This window comes from Chlorocebus sabaeus, chromosome 25 (assembly GCF_047675955.1).
Source record: "Chlorocebus sabaeus isolate Y175 chromosome 25, mChlSab1.0.hap1, whole genome shotgun sequence".
Lineage (NCBI taxonomy): Eukaryota > Metazoa > Chordata > Mammalia > Primates > Cercopithecidae > Chlorocebus > Chlorocebus sabaeus.
In genome coordinates, this window is record NC_132928.1 from 30,690,198 (window position 1) to 30,709,014 (window position 18,817).

General features: G+C 32.9%; 1 long non-coding RNA gene across 1 annotated transcript in view; it reads left to right on the forward strand.

Annotated features, from left to right (window-relative positions):
- The window catches only part of LOC103230361 (uncharacterized), a 52,862-nt gene extending 35,557 nt beyond the window's left edge, over nt 1–17,305 (forward strand). Inside the window, exon 2 of the long non-coding RNA XR_496529.3 lies at nt 1,409–17,305. This is a non-coding gene — a long non-coding RNA (uncharacterized lncRNA). The remainder of the gene's footprint in view (nt 1–1,408) is intronic.
- Nucleotides 17,306–18,817: the final 1,512 nt, after the last annotated feature.

Below are 18,817 nucleotides of genomic sequence, written 5' to 3' on the forward strand. Positions count from 1 at the left end.
TACAAAACACTAATATGTCGAGTTGAAGGGAGTGTGCAAAACTTTTGTTGTCTTTTAAAACTTTCAAGCTTGATATGCAGAACAGTTCAGTGTATTAATAAGGACACGAAGTCCCTGGTGAATACAGTAAAATAAATCAGTCCAAAGGTTCCAAAGCTATGTAGTCACTACACCAAAGACCAGTTGATTTGTGTATTTGTTCACTTTTCAGAATGTTTCACATGCTATAAAATTAAATCTGATACTCTATGACTTTTAATTTATTAAAGTATATCTGCTTTATTTATTTATATTTGTTTATATGATTGATTGATATTAACTCATCCTTCCTTTGTTAGTCATTTAACTACTAAGTATATGTACACAGAATAGCTGAGTGAGCCAGTGTGAACCAGAGTGACCCAAAAATCCAGCCAGAAAAAGCAGGCAAGATTATGCCCTTTCCCAGTCTGCCAAGCCCACTGCCTCTGCCTTGGAAGGCAAGAACAGCAGTGGATGACATGTAAAGCTTTTCAATATACTTCCTTGCAGTTTCAGCCAACAGGGTCATTCACACCTCTTTAGTTGTGCTTCCTAAGCAGTCTCTAGAGCTTTGAATATAGAATACCATGGGAAGAAAACGTATTGTAATATAGAACATGTTCATGAAAATATTGATAGTGCTTTGAAATGTAAGTAATAGAAATTCATTCCTGCAGAGAGAATATGTAATGACTAACCTAAGAAGGTCATCAAACTTAGAAATTCTAAGCAGTCTCTTACAGTATTTTTTTAAAACAAAATATCAGGATTCTATACTTCAATATTGAAAAGAAAAGAAACAGATTTGTTTATCTTTATTTAGCACAATTGAAGGGGGAAAATCACACTTCTTAATCACGTGTAATATTTTCTTATTTGAAAATTTATTATCATAGACTAGGAGAACGTTGTTAACATAAAATAATAATATTATTATTAGGTAGATAAAATCTCTTTAGAGATACTGGATGATTAAAAAGCAAGTATATTTATATAAGATGTTTGAGAATAAAATCTTAGATTTTCTTAACAATTATGCTAATATTTAATGTAATATTTTTAAGTGTTTCTATGCATGGGATATGCATTGAGAGAAAATGTAGACCTTATATTCAATTAGTATACCAGAAATATCCAAAACCAGTTTATCTTTTCACTAATCTCTGGTTGCTATTTGACAAAGCTTATTTATAGAGAAAAAAAAATGTTTTCTGCGACCAAATTAGTAGCCCTAGAAAGGAGAAAATTTAGAATGTGAAAAGTTGGCAGATCCCTATGGATTGTTGAACTGGAAAACATCCCCATAAGAGGATAAAAATAAATTTCAGCTAATTTGCTCAGCATGGCCTGAGTTTCACATAATATCTTTTTGTTTTGTTTTGTACAGAGATTCTGGCAACATTACCAACAATCAATGGTGGAAACTGAAGGCAGATTGATTTAAATCTTCAATGACAGTTGTACAGAAGTTGAAGAAACATGTCATGTTTCCAAAGAAAAGTGAGTAGCTTGGTTGGTGGTACCCTAAAATTAGGGCATCATTAAGGTACGTCATTTCTTTTAGTTCAATCAAAGGGCTTTGCTGTTTCAATTGTGGAGAATTTCTTCTTCTTTTCTTCAATCTCTCTCTCTTCCTCTTCTTCCTCTCATTAGTAGATGTCTTTTATAATTGATGTCATTTACTGTCCTTTCATCAAATGTATGCCACATCACTTAGGCGAACCAGCAGACGGGGCACCAAAATACACATTAGAGGAGACTGGCTTCCATGAGACGCTTCGACTGTCTCATCGGGGCACTTGTAATAAGCATCTTGGTGCCACTGAATGCAATGCTGTATTCAAATAATAGCTTTCATCTTCACTCTTTTTAAATATAAAAGTAAACCCTGAAGCCCTTTGAAGGACCTAACCAAACAACATACCTATGAAAATAGATCAGTAAGGCTTTGAGAAACATTCTTGAGTAAAATCTGTAAAGCATCTTTGCATTTTTTTTCAAGAAAGACTTCCAGGTAAATGATGGCTTTTAATAAGACATATGACAATCACAATTACAAGAATCATTAATGTGTGTCCTGTGTGCTATTTTATGTTCCCAGCAGGATATATCTTTTCTCATCTAGGGTTTCCAGGGCTGTCTACTGTTCTCTATGTGTAAAACGTATTTAAGTGTTCTCCCAATGCTGCAATAATGTTGAAACAAAACAAAACAAAAACGAAAAAACCTTTGTCAAGTGGTCAGACAGACTGGAACTAGAGGATTATAGGTAAGAGAGATAAAATGAAGGGTTGAAAGCTATAATTTCTATTTATGTGGTGGCAACCAAATCAGCTGTTGGAGTCAGGCAATTTAAAGATGTGGCTACTGGAGCTCAGAGTCTGGGAAGAAGACACTTCTGCGTCTGACAGTGAATCAGGCTCCCAGTTTTGAAGATGTACTGTAGGTGATTCCTCGCTGAATCCATTTCCCACTTAGTTTCTATTCTCCGACCCATTGCTGTGTCCCCACACTTTCCACTTGATTTTATCTCTTTGACAATTCTATATTTTACTTTCGTTCCTCTCATTCCCCTTTTCCCAGTTGTTTTTCTTTTCTTTTTTTTTTTTTTTAACTGTAGTTTCTTGGCCTCTGACTACTGTTCCATGCTGGATGTCCCCAGAAAACAGAGTATGTTTAGAAAGGAGACAGTGCGTCTCAGAAGTCCCCTGTCCACTAGTTCATGTTTGAAGGTGTTGTGCTCTATGGGTATCAGAAACATTTGTAGATGAAATAATTTGAGGCATGAATTTTGATAGAAGCAGGATCACCAATGAAATGATAAATGTAGGTACCTGTTTACCTTGCATAATATTCACTATGATTTTGAGAATTTCAATGTATAATTTGTCTTTACTCTTATTTTTCATTAGAATTAACAGAATCTCAGAGCTGGTAGAAAGTATAGAAACTGTATATACAACTCTCATATTCAGATGAAGAAAATGACGCACAGAAAATCAACTGTCCTAAGCCATTCAGCTTGTCTATAAGTGCTGTTGGCTTAATTATAGTTTTGCATATATTTAGGCGAAGGGAATACTTTCTCAGAAACTGGTTAGAACTGTTTGAGAAGAAATATAATCATCAAAATATATCCACAGTAAAATGTAACCATCCATCATTCAACATAGGCAAGAATATGTATTGAATTGCCTGAGTGTATTATTCATATAGCAAAACTTACCTGAATTGCTAATAAATCTCCTGATCTCTGTATATGTATAAAATACATAAACCCAACCAAATTCTGTACATAAATAAATATTAATTTTGGATACCAGTACAATCCCTATTTTACTTTTGTGTATTCCAGTTATTTATTACTCACGGTTCTATAGTTTTAACCAGAACAAAGGGATTATCCAGAAGAAAAGAAGGTAAGCTATTTCATCAGTTTCGTTGGAAATCAGAAGTTTTTTTTTTTTCTATTATTAGCTTTGTATTCTTAAAAAAGAAAAAAGAAGGGAAAAAACTCTCATCTTCTCATTCATAAGAATTCCCATAAAAATTGTCAGTGGTGAGGTGGGGAGGAAATGCATTACCAATAAACAGCTAGATCCTACTATTGGGGACACTCAGTTTTATTTTACAGAAAATATGGTTTGTTCTTGAAGATGTAATAGACATAATATTTTTAAACATATTAAATATGCCAGTAAATATTTTTGTTAAACAAGGCTTTTAAAATTTAAATTACACCCCTAAACTGGCTTTCTAGTTTTTCTAGAGAAATAAAGCAATTTTAAAGGAAATAGCCGCTCAGATTAGTATTTCAAATATCATACAAAGTGTATGTGGTGATATTACTGAAAATGAGGATTTTTGAAAACTAAAAAAGCAAAAAGTCATTGCTCTGAAAGCCTTCAAGACTGCCTTAAGGTTTACAATGCAAGTCTTAGATGTATTTAGGTAATCATAATTTGATTAGCTTTCTAATTCTAAACATATTTTGACTCAAATGTTTAAAATATGGTCATCTATTCAGTTAAAGATGAACATTTTGATGAAATAGCAATACTTAAAGGGTTCTCCATTTCCACAATTAAGTGCTACCTATTATTTATTCAGAGCATATGTTTCAGTCTCAAAACACTGAAGACATATCTCAGTGAAATAAAAATAATTTTTTTTTTTTTAAGAAATCAGAATATGTGGCAGTCGGCAGGATTAATTTGTATTTTATAGGCTCCAAATTCAGATGAATATTATCAAGATCTGAATTGTCTCAATGGCTGTCATAATTCAAACAATAATGTCAAAAATATAAACTAGTATCATATAATTAATTTGTATATATGGAAAATTGAATTCTCTTAGCCAAAAAAAGTAGAGGGAAATCATCACAAAGGAGAGTGAACATGACTATTTTTTCCTGTTGTTTCTATAGACTTCTCTGTAACAATTGATATGAAAATATCATCAGAATTTGTAGGTGTGCAGTATCTGTGGTATTAATAAAGGTATCTATAATCAAATATAGCAGAAATAATTAGGCTTCACGCCAACTGCCTTTCCTAGAATCTTCAGGGACAGGAAGTGCAGCTGTGTATCACCTGCCCATATTCTACAAATAGCACTGAAGGATATAACTCAATGAAACTTGAAACCAGATTGCACAAAAATACATTATTCCCAATTTTTTATTTTTTATATTTCTAGATAAATTATAAATTCACAGCAACATTTGTCTATTGTTATCTTTATGTTGCAAATTATACTAAATTTTGAGTGACATCTCTAGACAAGGAAGCCTAGAAACATCCTTTGGCTAAAAAATAAAAACATCATAATGTACACTAGAGAAAACATTTCTAGAAAACATACCTTTCATTGTGCCTTTAAAAACTAAAAGGCACAATGGAAAGTATATTTTGATCAACAGCTTATATTGTTTAGAAATTTGACTGTGATTTAGTATTTTGTCAACTAATTTTCAATCACAAGAAAATTTAGAAAGTGATGAAATAGAAATAAAAGTCTTATTAGGAATAGTAATTATATAGATAGTGAAATGACTAATTTTTATAAGGAGTAGTAATTTCATAATGTAATAACTTCCTTTTCAGAAAAAGAAAGTGATTAACAAAGCTAAACATTCACACAAGGCAATGTACCACATAATTCAAAATGCCAGTGCAAAAATATTAGTTAATAAATAAAGATTCAATGCTTGTCTGTAATAATTAGTCATAGTTTCTGCACTTAGAAGGAAAGCTCTCCCTGGGAGTTGAGAATTAGAGTGGAAACAGAGATTTTGAGTATAAGAAAAGTGAATTTCATTCATGTTGCAGGGTTATACTGCTATGATGGAAGGCTTTCATTTTTCAAGTAGGAAACATGGAAATTACAGTAACTATGGCCAATTTACATTGGCCTAGAGAACACTATTTTTCTCTGGGCTTGAATTTCTCAACAGGTGCCACTATTGATATTTTGGACCAGATAATTCTTTGTCCTGAGGAAATTTGCTGTGCATTGGAGGATTTTTATCAGCATTATTGACCTCTCCCCACTAGATGCCAATAGTACCCCCTCCCACTATGGTGATATCCATATATTCCCAAATGTTCCCTAGAGAACAAAATCTGCTTAGACCATTTGTCTAGGCAAGTTTGCTTTCTTCATTTAACTTTATGCAAAATGAGTTTGATTGGTTCTTTGAATTAACATTAATAGGAATGTTGCACAGGGAAACTTTATGTAATAAGTTAAGAATAGCTCTACAATGCAAACATTTCTGCAGGATATAAAAATAAGAATATCAATAGTATATTCATCTCTTGAAATATTTGCTATACAACACATGTTGAATGTTGAAAGATGTTGAATGTAGGCTCATATTTTGTGCATTATTTGAAAATTTGCAATGTAAATAAGGTAAATAGATGCAAAATGTTTGCCTTTGGGCATGAAAAAGTTTTCTTGTGTGTTATAGTTAAATACGGTAATAGGTTTTTAGAGGTAACTTTCTTTGGCAGTGAACAAAACAAGACCCTACCATGATGATTCTGCATGGAGCTAATTTTAACCGAAGAGTAGCCTTCACTGTGCCTTTCCATAAATGTTGGTTTTGTCCATGTATTAAAGCACAGATTTCTTGGGAGATGACAAATATTGAGAGTGAAAGATAAAATCTGAAAAGAACCTGGGAAATCATCATTAAATTGAGCTGATAATCATGTCTAAAATATGGACTGTCAACTTTTTTTTAACTAATGATGGGATGGTAGAGAAGCTATTAACTTAATACGCCTCTGTGTGTGTTTGTGTGTGTGTGTGTGAGCGCGCGCACGTGTTTGTTTTGGTGGAAATAAATTAATAAGAAAGGGAAAAATAACAGTTACGTGGAATATAGTTACATGGAAGCTTAGGAGGCAAGTCAATAAAAGAGAAATATTTGAGTAGTATGAAATCTTAAGCTTTACACAGTAGAAAAAATATATGGAATTGATCCATTATTGTTTCAAAAACGGTGAAAGTTGTTAAAACAGTAACTTTTAGCTTAGCTCATCTGTAAAAAGAAAAAAGCTACATGCACAATTCATGATGTATTAAATGTTGAAGATTTCCCTTCAGTATAAATTTATAACTATCTAATGAGTGTGTGTGTTTGCGTATATAGCTTCCTCATTGAGCACCTGGAATGACTTAGCTGATTTGCCCTTTATTCTTTATGACTTTCATGGATTTTTTTTCCCCAAAGCTCCTGAGCATTATTTATTTATTTATTATTTATTTATTTATTTATTTATTTATTTATTTGTTTGTTTTGGGGACTGGTTCTCGCTCTGTTGCCTAGGCTGAGGTGCAGTGCTGTGATTACAGCTCATTGCAGCCTCAACTTCCCTGACTCAAGCAATCCTCCTACCTCAGCCTCCAGAGTAGGTGGAACCATAGATGTGTGCCACCACATCCAGCTATTTTTAAAAAAATTATCTGTACAGATGAAATCCTCAGGCTGGTCTTGGTATCCTGAACTCAAGTTTGGCCTCCAAAAGTGTTGACGTTACAGGCATGAGCCACTTCACCTCTCCAGGTCACTTACTTTAAAACCCTTTACTAGGTGATGTGAAGGTCCCAAAATTTAAATATACCAGTATTTCTCTTTGATTATATTTTTAAAATTTGAGGTTTTAATAAGCCATCTAGATCAATGAATGTTAAAATACATTTTTCTTTTGTAGACCCAGCATTGTTCACTAAGGATAGATATGGGATCATTTCCTTTCAGGTATTAATTGTAATGTTGCTGAACATATTACCATGAATCTGTAGTATCAAAATTCAGATATTAAACTTGGGAGGATTTATAGTCCAACTTGTAGTAACTAAATAATAAAATGGTGGCATGATTATAGTTCAAGTTTTTTCTTTATGAAGAGCTTAGGGTAACAATGCTTTGTTTCTGTATGTTGCACTTTTAAATTACAGTAAAGTCTTTCCCTGATAACAAATAATATGACATGCAATAAAGAGGAAAAGTGGATATGAGAACTTATCCTTGCCAGTATATTTGAAATGTGACAAAACATGTTTATAGTGAATATGTTCAAATTGAAACGAAATTACAATTTCCTTTAACCAAGTACTGGGTCCCTAGTTCTTCCAGCTTAGTTATTGAAGAAACACTCAGCTACTATAGATTTGCTAGGCCAAAGTGTCTCAAACGTTAGCTGTGTCAGAATTACTTGGAGGGCTTATTGGAATGCTCATTGCTGGGCTTCATGTTCATAGTTTCTGAGAAGTTGCATTCCTAACAAGTTCTCCCGTGATCCAGTACTATAGAGAGTCATTGTTCTGGAGACATGCTTAATTTTAGGTACAACTTATTTTGACTTGAGAACTTTCTTTTTATTAAAATAGCAAAGGCGATGTAGATAAAAATAAATAAATTGTATTCATTTGGGTTTTCTCATTTGCAATAGACCAAATCAGCATTACCACTGGAAAGAATGACTTAGGAGAGTGGTTGTTTTTAACGAGAGATTCTTTACATGCCAATGAAAGACAGGAAACCTTAAAAGAAAAACAAAACTGATAATCAACTCCTAAACGGGGATTTGAATTAGCCAAAACCTTTTTTTTTCAAATGCCTACTACAAAGTCAAAGTTCATCTTCCTAGACTAGCAAAAACTTTGTTATCAATATTTTTTATATTTTCCCACAATTGTCCTTATTTCACCTGCCACAAAAGAATTAATCATTTTACGTCCTCAGTCTTCAACCCTCCCTAAAGTACCAATAGCTCTTGTCCTTCCATATGTCATCACCTAAGTGTACTTTAAGACCCCACTAATTCAATAACTTTATTTAGAGTTTGACAGGATTCTATTAAATTTAAGGTATATTATTAATTAAACTAGAGGGCATCCACTATAGTGAATAAATTATCCATGATTAAAAAAAAAATTCAAAGGTAGACAAGGCCACCTGCGGCCATAGAGGCTGTGTAACCTCAGGAAGAAAACTTATGAGTTAATGATAGGAGTGGCACTCTCTGGAATTGTACAATCCAGTGTCCCTTAGTCAGATATAATAGGCCAGGTTTAGCAAGACAGGCATAAAGTTCTATCTCTAACTTCAAAATTCTACAGAATGTGGGAGACATGAAGTAAGAATGGCACATGGGATTTTCGGCTGTCTAGTTGACCATTAATAGCTCAGTGTGATTCAATGGTGATATGTAACTGTCCTCAAAAACTAGGAAAAGCTTAGAGTTTTAGCAGAGGATAGTGTATCTGGTATGAGTGAGATGAGAAGTTCCTCTCTTCATGGCTGGTAGAATGAATTCAGAATTGGCAACTTCACATAACTCTCGCGATATCCTCAACCCTGCCTTATTTTAGGTGAAACAAATGCACCCATTATTCCACTCATATACAAAGAAATTTAAGCTAATATCTATATTCAGTACAATAAGTCCTAAGGGCCCTTCAACCGAAAAAAAAAAAAAAGAAAAACAACAGAAATTGTCAAAGTGAATTTCTTCAATTAATTTCACTTTAATTTGTGTGGACAAATATGTATTGTTTTTGACACTAACATATATCAAAATACTGTAGTCTTTAAAATTCCCATATGGAAATATGGCACCGTGATTCTAGCTTCTGAATGCAAAACAGAGTTTTCAGTAATTTGTACTCTCCTGACTACATGGCACGAGAAGTTGAGAAAGAAACTCTTCTAGGTTGAATACTGGGAAAATCATCATGTTTCCTCTACTCAGTCACTAGTATACAAAGAAGGCCTTAAGCAGATTTGCTGATTAATTTATCGGTATCTAAGCATTTTGTTTTCTCTTAATTCAGTGGATGAGCTATAGTACTGGAACATTTATAGTTAAACTTTGTTGTTTGGTTATTGTCCTTATAATACCAACTTTTGCTGATAACGCATATTAACACTTACAGATGCTTTATAAATCCAATAATACAGCTTTGAGAGCATTTACTCTGTTTCCCACATATTTTAATAAGTCTGGCCCAGCCTTTTCGACTGAAGCAAATGTACAGACCTCTACACTTCAACATGAAGACCTCCAGTTCATAATGTGCATATCCAAAGCACTGACACTAATGCTGTATCCAGAGTTTTCAATGGGGAGGGTAATCTGTGATAACAAAATTGTATCCCTTCCTTCCTGCAATTACCTCACTATCCTCACAGCCTTGACATCTGGAAACCCACTGCTACTGTAGCAGCTGTGACTCCTCTCCTAGCAGGAAGTTAACTACACATTCCAAAGAGCACCAATTGTTTTGATATTTTCTGGCAGCTCAAAAAGCTTGGATATTGGTGAACACATTATTTTGTGGCAACCACATTTTGGAATTATACACAAATGTACAACATGTCACAATCTGAACAACTTACAGGTGTTAATGTTGTCTTTCTCTTAATGATATCATATTCCAAATGTAATCATTTTAAATATAGAGTAGTATAGTAGGGAATTAAATCTCATTCTGCTCATACTCACTTCTGCCATCATTTTCTCAAATGATCAACATGGAAGAAGACTACCCAAATATATACTCCTATTTAAATCCTTGGAAGAGAATTAATTAATTTAAGTTAGAGAGTAAGTATTGCGAGAATTATCCTGCTCTGTATTTGCCCACATAGCACGCCTGTTAGCAGAGATTTTCAGATACTTATTAATTTTCTAGAAATCGAGACCTCCAAAAGAAGAGCAGAACTGTTCAATGTTGGGCAAATCCAACTGCATTTTAGTGTCACCAAATGCCTAAAATTATTTTGTGTTTTTGAGCTGATAAACCTATATATTGTTTAGTCAGAGTGCTCTTATTCTTTAAAAATAATCAAAGGGATGACTGCTGGATTGATTTACTGTAAATTTATCTTTGAAATGGCTACAAATAATTGTTATTCTCACTTTAAGAGCATTAGTGTCTTTTGTTCATCAAATTAAGAATGAAATGGTTTTCAGTACTGCCCCACAATTACTTTGCTAATCAAAATGATTGCCAATGATCTCCAAGAAACTAGACTGTCTTGCTACAGAACAGATTGAGGATTGCTTTGATTCACAGAAAAGCTCTGCAAAAATATAATTAATTACATATGATTTTGATTTAGTTTATAAATTTTATTTTTATTTCCATTTTCCCTCTTCCCTACATTTCTTTTAAAATTTGGCAAAGTTTTTCAATGTATATTTTTATTTGACCTAATTTCCAATTAAATTTAATATGTCTCCTTGCTTAATTATTTCTTCTGGAATTTTACACTCATAGTGATTAAATCTCAATCTTCCCTCTCTTGTTCTCTTCCTTTTTTTATTCTCTCTTTCTCTCTCACACAATTTAATAGTTCATCTTAAGTGATTGCTGATGCCTTGTATTCAGTGACTAATTTCTGATATCCTCTTCTGGTTAAAAATATTTTTGCAATGTATTTATAATATATTTTGTATTACACGGATTCTGTGTATGTTTAAGCATTTGATCACTTTTATCCAAGTGTTCCTATGATAACCAGAAGATACTGTGCATTCTCATATTATTTTAATGCTCCAGTGTATACTGCAGGCTTAAATAACCATAAAAGCAATGTTTGTTTAGAAAGTGACTGGTTTGTTTACCTTCACTGCTGCAGAAAATCTCACAGGGCAATTTGCCTGGGGCTGATCCTTGTAACCATTAGCAATTATGGATTCTAGAAAGACGTTGATAGGAAGTTTTTAAAAAGCTATTTCAAAATCAGACACAAAAAAATACAACACATTTTCTAAGATTGTTTTTCTTGCCATTCATGGTGCTTGCCTTTCTTATCTTAACTAAAATTCACTTTTCATCAGCCTGCAATGAGTCATAAACAATTCTGTATCAATCTGGGGTTGTTCCTGGGCATTCATAGTCAGATAAACTATTTTCAGAATCAGCAAAGCAGAATTATTTTTATATAATGGTGTCTTTACACATCATTGATGTTTTGCAGAGGTCTGGACAAAATGCCAGTGATGTACTTTTAATTGCCAAGGGATCCACTTACACAAAGGAGACATGGGCACACCATTCTGTAGTCAGGGCACTCATCATTTGACATACATATTGAGCTTTGGGGGAAACACAAAGAGGATACCTGTTCTCATCCTCTAGAATCTTTACTAATAATATGTCAAATGTAATAAAATACACTAAGTGAAATCTTTTCAACAGAAGCATTTCCATTAGTCTCCACTTTGGGCCAGACAGCAAACTGAGCCTCTGTTTCTATTAAATACAAACTGATCTCAAATATTTAGAACAAAGAAAATACATCCTTTCAGCTAAAAGTTATAGATATCCTTTGCTACATGACAAACGGTTGAAATTATCAAATATTTATAACAATACGATTGAAGAGTTCAGTTCCAGGTTTTGATTTTGACTGTTTGCTTGTTGATAAGTGTTGTGCAGAAATGCCCAATATGTTTTAATTGCTTCACTTTGAGCATGATTTGTGCCAGAAATAGTGCTGATTAAGCTCTCCCCCCTTCCTCCTTTTCCTTACACATATAAAAATCACTCTTTACTTTCCAAAGACCTCTTGGTCAGAAAGTTGGTTTTAAGAATTTTGTTATGCCACAATAAAATAAAATGTATCACGGCAGAAAATAAAAGAAACATGATTTATGCATAAGGCATTTTGCCTTTAAGCTATTCAAACCTGACTTTAGTGAAGTTTATTATCAAAAGTTTCTCACCTGATAACATAAATTTTGACAGAATGGAAATGTTATTTTTGGCCAATAAACATACAGCCTTTAATCATCCCAAAATTTTCACATAGGAAAGAAACTGGAAATAGTTCTTAAGTCTAATTAGAATAGAGAAATAAGTAACATTTTTAATACTAGATTTAATCTTGGCAAAAATATCTGTATCTCTAACTCAAACTCACTATCTACTTTGTAAAAATAATATTGCTCATCTTTTAATATAAAGGAGAATCACCATATAAGCCATTAAGACCTAAAATACATTAGGTGCTAGAAGCTATCATTGACATACTGTCATTCAAAAATTATGTATATATTTGGCATAAATGTAATAGTTCATGTACAATGAGCCATCAAGACTATGTGCAAATCCCAACAACTGCTTCCTTTTCCTAGTTTTTTTAAAGAAATAAGACACAATGAATCTGAGAATCTCCCACATTGTAGCTTCCCCTTAATCATGTAAGATGTACATTTAAAATTACAACTTAATGCTTAAAAATTGTTAACATTTTACAATTTTTTTTTTTTAATTTAGAGACTTGATCTGGAGAGCATTGGGTGTGATTTTACAAATCGTGCAGCACATATTTTATTACAGATTTTAGCTGCTGAGGTTTCTTACAGAGGTCAAATGTGTGTGTTTATGTTCTGCTTAGTCTTATGACAAAATATATCACTATTGCTGAAAAAGAAACACATATAAAGAAGAGAACTACAATGTTCTTAACTCTTAGCATACAAATGCCACTAAACTGTCCACATCAAGACGTTTGAAGTTAGCGTCTCGTCACTCTAAACCCAGATGTGTGTATTTTGGGCACATTTTTTTGGGCACTACATAATCATAATGTAACCTAAAGTAACAATGGAAGAAAACTAAGCTCTGCTTGATAAAATGCACTTTATTTTACATGGTGTTCACAGAATGGCTTCGATTAAACAAATGAAATCTGTCTTAGTTTACGACAGAAGCACAAAAACATTTCCCTTCTGGACAACAGACTTTGGCATTGCAAGATCAAAGGAACAATTTTATCTGCATTGTGACTACAGACTAAAAGATTTTACAGTATTCCTGTCTCCGCGCTAAAGCCTATGTGTCTTTAATGGCATTTAAATTATAGCCCTCTGTAGCCATGCAGTCAAAACACCACATCATACCACATCATCTGATGGGACACCATGTTATATTCTGTCAGTATGTCTCATTTAAAAATTCTTCTATACTGTACTTGCCCTCATTTTTCTCCTTTGGTAGAAAAATTTAGTAAACTGCCTTTTAAACTAGGTTTATGAGTTGAACTAATCAAGATAGACAGAGACATACTTTGGCTTACATTATTCTAACTTAATACATTTAAACCAACGTAAAGATTTTTTTTCTTCTTTTTGTTCTGCGATACACCTCTTCCACATTTTTGTTTGATTTTAGGATTTTCTTCTCTCTAATGTATCACATGGCACATGGCATACTATAGACATTTGCGACATGAAAAATAAAAATTGTTCCCATCAGAAAATTATAGCTAAAGTATCGCTTTTTCTGAGCAAAGTATTTTATGTTAAACTGATTTATAATAGAATGACTATTATATATAAAAGAAAGGAGCTGTTTTCTGAATTCTGCTATAGCACATAATGCAGATGGTGTGTTTCAAATGTCACTGGAGAGACAAGTTTTCATTTGAATATGTACTTCTAACATAATGTTTATTATAGTAACTTAACAATAAAAACTTGCTGGAAATTAGCATTTTACTCAGAATATTCCTGTACATATAAAAATAAGATGTTACATTTTCTTGATCTGCAGTCCAATACTCCACTACTGAGCTGTACATCCTCCTAGATGCTACATTTTCTACAGAATCAATGAGCTTTTTCTCAAAAATAGATATAATCAGGAATACACAGTTAACTTATACCTTCATGATATCTAATATTATATATATATCAATAAGTTGTTACAGCCATTTTAAAAAGCAAAACTCATTTTTTTTTCCAGGAGCATGTGCTAGATTAGTAACTGATGGATAACTTTGCTTTCATGCTTCAAAATACAACAGGGAGTTTCATGCCTTTTTAAGAGTAGATTTAAATATCTTGAAAATATAATGAATTTTTAAATCACATGTTCATTTTAAGATTGGGATGCAATATGTTTGTTGAGGATAAGTGATTTTAACATGGCCATGGGAGGCGTTTCTTTAAAGTGACACTATCTTAGATAAAATCAACTGAGAATATTTATGAGAATATGTATATCTGTCTTGGAAAAAGCTGACCAGTAAAATAAATTGATTCTGATTTCGACTGACTTTTATTCCTATTATTTTTATGTAGAAAATCACATCTTCTGTTTGCTACATATGGAGTAGAAATAAAGGGGGCTACTGGAAACATAACAGATTTGAGGAGCAAAGTCTTTTTCTCAATCTGGAAATGCCAAGGAACCTTTGACATATTTTACTTAGCAGAGGAATCAGGTAAAAAATGCAGAAGGTATTTATTGAGAATGGGGATGATTTATTATAACACTTCCTTGTTGAATCAGGATTGGATGTCTCCATACTTGGCTGACATTTGATAAGAAATCATTGTCAAATAAGAAATTATTGTCAGAATATTATGTAGCTAAGTGGGAACATATGATGCAATATTTTCATTAAAATACTTTTATTCTTATTGGGAGCAAAAAAAAAAAAAAAATAGTGGCTTTCAAAGGCAAAAGAACAGAGTGAAAAAACACTTTTCTTTGTGTGGAAAATAGTTAATTTTATATCCCCATTCTCTTCTACCCCACAGCACTAGGATAATTCCCAGAATTATTTCTGGGAATATATTATTTGATACATACTAAAGATTATGTGCAATATAATGAACACTTGTAAATCTGCTATCCAATTTAAGAACTAGAGCAGCACCAAAACTGATAAAGCAACCTCTGTACTTCTCCTCTCCCTTCTCTCTCTCAGAAGTTACTATTACCAAGTCTCCACACACAGTTGCGCAGGTTGTGTACTTTACAAATCTAAGGAAGGCCTACAGTTCTGATATGAACGATGCCCCTTAAAGTGTGCCATGCATCACCTACACAGATTTTCACGATGGTTTTCCATCCTCCTGACCTTCAGGATTACCTTTTCAAATGAAAGTTTAGCTTGGTTTGAACTTTACAAAAATGGTAACATTTTGTACATATTCTTACAACTACTGGCTTTTCTTCAGTCAAAATATGTTTCTAATTGTTACATTGTTGCATACAGTTGTATGTTTATTTTTTTCCTTGGGGTATAATATTAAATTATATAAGTATTCTTAATTTATTTTTTTGTTCTCTTTTTTGGACATCTAAATTGTTATCTGCTTTGGAATTACACAAGCTGTTGCAGTAAGTATTCTTGTATGCATCTCTTGGTGCACATGGGCAATAAACGCTCTAAAGTATGTACTAGAATAGAAATTTCTGAGTCATAGGTTTGTGGATGGATTAAGGGTATATACATGGAAGGTAAAACTTTAAAACGCTAATGAATATATATGAAGCATATTATGATATTAATATAAAACTAGACAAACTTCTTTTTAAAAGACCTAAATATTTTCCAACATTAAATACTTTAATCATTTTTACAAGTATTATTTATGTACAGGCATCAATTCTATTTATAAGTAACTACTTGAGGGGTTTTATTAAAATACCTGCCTTGCTAAATCAATCAACAACCATTCTCTCCAAATCTATTATCTAGAAGAGGAAGCAAAGCCAGAATTCATTCTGGTTATCTTAATATTAATTAAACAAATTTATTTTAAACTCAGGAAATGGAGATTAAAATTAAAGGATTGAGCCAGTGCAAAAATGACCCATTTCATTTTTCTTCCCATACCCTTTTCAAATCACTTTTGCAAATACTGAATACTAACACCAAACCTGAAGATTATAATTATAATCATAAGTAAAAGAAAGCAGAGAAATGTACAGAAAATTACTAGATTTTTTTTTCATTGTGGTAAAATGTACATGACATAAATTTAACAATTTTAACCATGTTAAGTTCAGGGGCATTAAGTACATTCACATCATTGTGCATGTGCAACATCACCATCAATCAATCATCTCTACCTCTTCTATTACTTACCTTTTTAAACTAAAACTCTGTACTGATTATACAATACCATCTAACACCTATCCTGCCTCCTTCTATCTCCTGGCAACCACCATATTACTTTCTGTCTTTATAAATTTGACTACTCTAGTTATTTCATGTAAGTGGAACCATGTAATATTCATGTTTTTCTGACTGACTTATTTCACTTAGCATAATGTCTTCAAGTTTCATCCATATTGTAGCAGAATATTCGTCCTTAAGGCTGAATAGTATTCCATTGCGTGTGTGTGTGTGTGTATGTATTTATATATTTACATTTATAAATATTTATATATAAAATATATATGGTCATCAGTATAAGATATTATATATATCACATTTTGTTTATCCACTGAACTATTGATGAACAGAGGGCAGTAGGTTGCTTCTACCTTCTGGTAATTGTAAATACTGCTTATTTAAACAGAGGTATACAAATATGTTTTTTAGTCTCTGCTTTCAATTAGTTTTACCTATGAAGGTTTTTAAGAACTCCCATTAGTTATCACCCTGGGCAGTTGCCATCCTAGGTGTTAACAGAAAACTGAGATTGGCCGGGCATGGTGGCTCGTGCCTGTAATCCCAGCAATCTGAGAGGCTGAGGCAGGTGAATCGCTTGAGCTCCAGCCTGGGCAACATGACAAAACCCCATCTCTACAATAAATACAAAATACACCACAGGGCATGGTGGCGTGTGCCTGGAGTCCCAGCTACTCAGAAGGCTGAGGTGGGAGAATCGCTTGAGCCCATGAGACAGAGGTTGCAGTGAGCCGAGATGGCACCACTGCTCTCCAACTTGGGGAATAGAGTTGGACCGTGTCTCAATGCAAAACAAAACAAAACAAAACAAAACAAAACAAAACACCCTAAGAATACTTTCTTTAGATTGGCAGAAGGAAGGATAGAGACAATACACGTTTTATATATTTTCTTTTACAATATTTTTTGTTACATGAATGCATTTAATTTTCTAAAAATGAACAAACATTATTGATACAATATCCAAGTTGCTGTATTTTAATTTCAATAGTATGAAACCACTAGAATTTTAAGTATAGACATAAAGTTACTAATTTGAAGAGCAGATTTTATAAACACTTTTTTTCATGCTACTCCATTTAATAATGGGTTACATTTGCATGGAATATTAATCAAAAAATACTTTATTCTACTTCATTAATATTTGCCAATATTCACAATGGGATGATTGTTTGATACATAAGCCGATAGACAGATAAATGATACATAGATAGCTAGATAGATAGATAGTCAAGTCAGTCTCGTTCAACCATTTCTTGACCATTTTACAGGAGACGAAACAGATTTTAAGAGGTAAAGTGTGCAAGGTCCTTCAATTAGAAACTTGCAATATCAAAGTTCAAACTTTAGTCTTCCTGGTATCAAAATGCATTTTATCCACGATAGATTCTGCCTTTCTTAGCTAAATTATTCCTCACCGAAACACCATGAAGTAGATAGCAGAGTTGGCAGCTGTTCATTTTCTTTTGAGAAATAGATCTTTGAGATATTAAATAATTTCCTTAGGATTTCATAGCTGATAAGTGGTATAATAATATCTCAAATCTTCTGGTTTTTAATTTATACTTGTTCCAAAACCTATGCAACCCATGACTGCCATTTAGTTTTTACTGACATTAACATACAATATTTTATCCCAGGCAATAAAATCATAACTATGTATACTGAATGCATATTTTAAATATTAAGTTAAGTATGTAACTTGCCCTATGCTATATTTCTTTAATCGGGAGACTGAGCACCACATTTAGATTTGATGAGTTTGGGAAGAGTTCTCAAACATCCAGACCCATGGACTTTAAGAATTACTGCAGAAATCTCCTTCAATATAGTCATAGGGAGCATTAATGCTTTTGTGTTACTAAACATATTTTTGAGCTTAGTTACAAATCCTACTTGCCCTGAACTGATATGGTAGGAATTGTATAGGTGCTTCAAATCCAGACCTTTTGGGATTGCCACCTAAGGTCATCTTTATGAGTAACTCTAGATAATAATACACTTTGGTATCTTCCAAAGTGCTTATCTATGCATGGAAAAGTTTAGTAATTATCATGAGGACTGTTTGTAGTTTAGTTCTTTTTGAATTTTAGTGACTAGAAATATCATTCATGCTTTAACACATGAGGGAAATCCCCTAAAGGTAACTACTCATTATCCTTTGGGTTAATCCAGTTTTGTGTCAAAGAACTGGACTATCATTTCCACAGGCTCATGTACAAGAACAAGCACAGGTGTAGTGAATTTATCCTTCTCTTTATGTGGCCTGAAAATTTCACCCTGTAATCACTTCATCAAAATATCTTTGCTCCTTTCATCATAATCTGTTTCCAAAAA